The 5313-nt window shown below is 33.8% G+C and overlaps 1 long non-coding RNA gene across 1 annotated transcript in view; it reads right to left on the bottom strand.

The window, feature by feature from the left end:
• Positions 1-396: 396 nt before the first annotated feature.
• Positions 397-5313, bottom strand: part of LOC112904047 — a 64911-nt gene continuing 59994 nt past the window's right edge. The window contains exon 3 of the long non-coding RNA XR_003230867.1: positions 397-456. This is a non-coding gene — a long non-coding RNA (uncharacterized LOC112904047). The remainder of the gene's footprint in view (positions 457-5313) is intronic.

Here is a 5313-nt window from a genome sequence, read left to right as displayed (position 1 = left end):
AATTATTTGATAACGTATTATACAAAAGCACATGAATATTTTTGAGAACTTGTACATGCGGGGAGATTGTTTCACACCCGCTGTTTATTTATATAAAAAACAAAACATCGGTTTCCTTAACAACAATATAGATATATAGGTAACTGTGATGAGACTTGAACATTAATTATTAAGTTAAAGCTTCTTTAATTTGATTGTTTTGGACATTTACTGTTAGCGAAAGAGGCATCACGAGTCAATTGGGAACATACGGTAATGTGACAAAATAATAAATATTATGTATATTTCTAATTGTTGATGTGTATTTTAAATTAGGATGTTTGTATATCAAAGAAAAATTTGGGTTTTAATAGCGATAGAAATAAAGTTTGAATACATAACTAAAAGTGTTACTCACCCCAGGTTCAAGTGACATGACCATGAGACCAAATTCCAAAAAGTAAAACCAAAGCAGACCTGCAAAAATCGAAAAAAAAAATATTTCAGCATTTATTTATAATCAGAAAACTGAATATCCTACAAATTACAGGCATCTCAAATTTTGATATGTATAGTACATATGTATTGTGAGCGAAAGCCGCGGGCAATCAATACATCAGAGGTGCCGCTTGTTCTTATGATGGACAAGATAAAAGATACATACATATGTATACGAAAAGTTAGGAGAGGCTTTCAAAAACTTGAGAATACAGCTGAGCTAAATTATTACCTTCTAGAAGGGGGGNAGAGACTCGAGTCGCTCATAGAGAGATCTTCATTTCCTATCCAGTCTCTGAACGAGAGACTTGAATCTCTGAACGAGAGACTTGAATCTCTGAACGAGAGACTCGAATCTCTCAATAAGTGGTAGCTCGATAGACATGGTTAAAATTAAAGTTAAAGTTGAACATATTTCAGAGATCCCAGTCTTTCTACGAGACGCTCGAATCTTTGAATTAGCAATTTTATCGTTGAGAGTTGAGAGATCCATAAAAACACCTAGGCAATAACTGAGAGACTGTGAGAGACGCTCTCAGAGACGCTGAAAGACTCCGAAAAACTTTGAAAGATTAGAGAGAGACTGAAAATTTTTGTCTAGGGATAGTCAGTCGAGTATTAATCAATTTAAATACAGGTTTACACAGTGATGAAATACATACCTAAGTGAAATAAATAAGAGATTATAGTATATAAATAAGTTATTATATTATAATATAAATAAGTGTATATGAGCTTATAGTGTCTAAATTATAGTACGAAAGCTTATTTGTGTTACCTAAATACATACGATTTTTCTTATAATTACATGTATTACAAGAGATGTATTAGGGAGTTTTGTCAATTATAATCTTTAACACTCTGCAAAAACTATAATTTCTTTGGTCTGAAATTCTCACGATGGATACGATAGGAACATCTGTCTAGTTAATTGATTGTTAGCTGGTATAAAACTCAAACTTTCTAAATACAGTAACCTTTAAAAGAATCTACGTAATTTTTGCATCATCTTGATAAGTACCCACGTAGTTAGCTACACTAAACACGTTCAGGTTTCGCATCGCAGTTTGTATTATGATCTTGTTTATTTTTTCAATTTTTGTTATTTCATAAAAGGAATTAGTGAACGTCTAAATTCGGGAAAGAGGGAGTAGGTAGAACATGTTTGCCCATGTCTTCTTGTAAAGTAGATAGATGGTCGAAAGGCAAGTGGTCTAGATTTTGTCACATAGATACTTTCATATACAATGATGAATTGTTCGCACATTCACTTTGAAGTTGCCAACATAAGTTTATTTCATACTTTTTTATCTTCCGATATTAATAGAGTAATTTGAGGATAGACGGTCCAATGGTTTTAATGGGAAAGTTGGAAAAGGGTACAAACGTATAAACGTATCTCAGGTCAATACTATACGCCGGCAACTCAATAACGGGTGAAATATTGGCTTTACAATTTAACAATTACGAGGGCGGTTCAATAAGTACCCGTATTTGAAGACAGAGGACGTTTCTGAGGGAAATTAGTGTTGTCATCGTGTGCTGCCATCTATCAAACCACGCCAAAACGAATTTCAGACTGATTGATAGATTAGTTTGGATTTGGCAGCCATTCGACTGAGACGTGTTTCGTTATTTTCGCTAAGATGGAAAAAGAGCAGTATCGTTCGGTAACTCGCTTTTTGTTTTTGGATGGGAAAAAATGCGAGGAGATGAAAACAAAGTTGGATACTGTTTATGGAGACATTTCGCCATCTACGACCACAGTTAGATATTGCTTCAACGAATTTAAACGTGGGCAAAGATCCGTTTTTGATAGGAGCGACCAGGAAGCCTGGCAAACGTTGTTACCGAGGAAATCATTTTACGGATTTTTTAGGAAAAGGAAGAACGATCACTGGACAATACTACAGTGAGTTATTGGACCGCTTCGACAAAAAATTGAAGGAGACACGGACGCATTTGACGAAAAAGAAGGTGCGTTTTCAACACGATAACGCACCGGCACATTCATCAGGAGTTGTTGCCGCCAAAATGCATGAATTACGTTATGAATTTGCTGCCACACATCCCGTACTCACTCGATTTGACTCCCTGCAACTTCATCTTGTTCCCTACCATGAAGAAATGACTAGCGAGAAAGAAATTTAGCTCAAACGAGGAAGTCATCGCCGAGACAGGGGGAATTTTGGAGAGTTCGACAAATCTTATTTTTTGTAAAAAAAAATGGCAGGGTCGCTGGGAGAAGTGTATCTTTTAAAAAGGGGACTATGTTGATAAATAAAAAAAAAATTAAAAAAAAAGGTGCCTTCATTTCTAACACGGGTACTTATTGAACCGCCCTCGTATTTCAACCGAGTAAGAAACTCAGGTACGTAAAAAGGGAGTTGCTGCAGTTGACAAGTATTGAGTGGAATCTCACTACCAAAAGAAAACGAAAATGATGTCTTCTAACAAAAAACTCCTGAAACTCCTTCGACCAAAATATAGAACAGTTACCAAGAAACCGAAAGTCATCAAAATTTCTAGAAATGATTCATCATTGAATGAACATCAGAAGTTAAGTCATTATGTTATTATTGTTGATATGAAACTTACACTGGTTGTAACAACAACTACCCTCTAAAGACAAAATGTGATGCTGACGACTCTTCTGTTCCAAATTGGTTAATTTTTGCCACGATTGTGCATGAACTATTATGTACAAGAAGAAATAGTCTCTGAATAATAATTTAACATATAATTTTCAATTGTGCCATTTCACCACGTCATTGTCGGATTTGTTATTCTTTTAAAGTTTATTAAGGATTAATTAATTGTAGTTAAATAATGTTTAGCCGTTTATGAAATTAAATATATTTAAGAAATTCAAAATATATAAAACACAAATAATAAACTGTTTGATGCATATTATTGCCCATGAATAATACCAGGTATCTTATATGCCTTNCTTTTAAAGTTTATTAAGGATTAATTAATTGCAGTTAAATAATGTTTAGCCGTTTATGAAATTGAATATATTTAAGAAATTCAAAATATATAAAACACAAATAATAAACTGTCTGATGCATTATTGCCCATGAATAAGATTTAATACTAAAAACGCTTATTATCTGTTTCGTACGCTCGTGTCAAGGTTTTTAATACTGTGATTCCAGCAGTCCACAATACCAAGAATTGCGGATTTCTTGATAGCTTTTTCTCTAATATTAATATTGAATGATCGGTACCGTAATGACAGCATTCTTAAAGCGTAACTGAAAGATTTAAACTTCGACGTGAACTTTAAAAGAATATAATAATTAATAAGATTATAGTGAAGAAAACTGATTTTATTTTTATAAATTTAAATATTGAATATTCCCACTTAGTAATTATTTTAATCGCAGGATTCCAGTATTAACGGAGCTAAATCCGGTTTCAGTACCGGTATTTGAAAGCCTGACTAAATAGCCTTATTTAAGAACGTTAAAGCATTTTCCAAATTTGGATTAATTTGAACTGTTTTTTAAACCATTTGGAATGTTGGCATCTAATTCGATCTGGGCGATTTGCTGCATCTCAGTAGATATATATATAATCAATTACAAGATGCATCCTTCATCCCGATGCGATGATGTAGCAACGTGATTACATACAAGATATAATAATAGGTACCATAAACATAGTACTTTTTCCAAGCAAAGGTCGTTTTCTTTGACCTATAATAAGTTGATTAGGAGGCTGATTAGTTATTATTTACCTTTATGTAACCAAGTTCCCATACTCATGAATTGCTTAGTTCTTCTTGCGTAAATTCGCAGAAAAATCGATCTCATAACTTCCAAAAGGCATATATGAAATTGACAGCATCTGGGAAACGGTTGATACATCAAATGAAATAAGAACAGCGTAAATTTCATGCGATTATGAATCAAACCGAAGAAGAGAAAGTTAGAAATACGTATTTATATATGAATAATATTAAACGACAAATCAAAAAACGTACTTTATGATTAATTTAAATCGTATATATGGACTTCCCAATTGAACGATGGATACGATAGGAACATCTGTCTAGTTAATTGATTGTTAGCCGGTATAAAACTCAAACTTTCTAAATACAGTAACCTTTAAAAGAATCTACGTAATTTTTGCATCATCTTGATAAGTACCCACGTAGTTAGCTACACTAAACACGTTCAGGTTTCGCATCGCAGTTTGTATTATGATCTTGTTTATTTTTTCAATTTTTGTTATTTCATAAAAGGAATTAGTGAACGTCTAAATTCGGGAAAGAGGGAGTAGGTAGAACATGTTTGCCCATGTCTTCTTGTAAAGTAGATAGATGGTCGAAAGGCAAGTGGTCTAGATTTTGTCACATAGATACTTTCATATACAATGATGAATTGTTCGCACATTCACTTTGAAGTTGCCAACATAAGTTTATTTCATACTTTTTATTTATCCTCCGATATTAATAGAGTAATTTGAGGATAGAACGGTCCAATGGTTTTAATGGGAAAGTTGGAAAAGGGTACAAACGTATAAACGTATCTCAGGTCAACACTACACGCCCGCAACTCAATAACGGGTGAAATATTGGCTTTACAATTTAACAATTACGAGGGCGGTTCAATAAGTACCCGTGTTTGAAGACAGAGGACGTTTCTGAGGGAAATTGGTGTTGTCATCGTGTGCTGCCATCTATCAAACCACGCCAAAACGAATTTCAGACTGATTGATAGGTTAGTTTGGATTTGGCGGCCATTCGACTGAGACGTGTTTCGTTATTTTCGCTAAGATGGAAAAAGAGCAGTATCGTTCGGTAACTCGCTTTTTGTTTTTGGATGGGAA

The sequence above is a fragment of the Agrilus planipennis genome, unplaced genomic scaffold (assembly GCF_000699045.2).
Source record: "Agrilus planipennis isolate EAB-ADULT unplaced genomic scaffold, Apla_2.0 scaffold28, whole genome shotgun sequence".
In the NCBI taxonomy this organism is placed as follows: Eukaryota; Metazoa; Arthropoda; class Insecta; order Coleoptera; family Buprestidae; genus Agrilus; species Agrilus planipennis.
The sequence above is the reverse complement of the archived record's forward strand: the minus strand, read 5'-3'. Positions and strand labels throughout refer to the sequence as shown.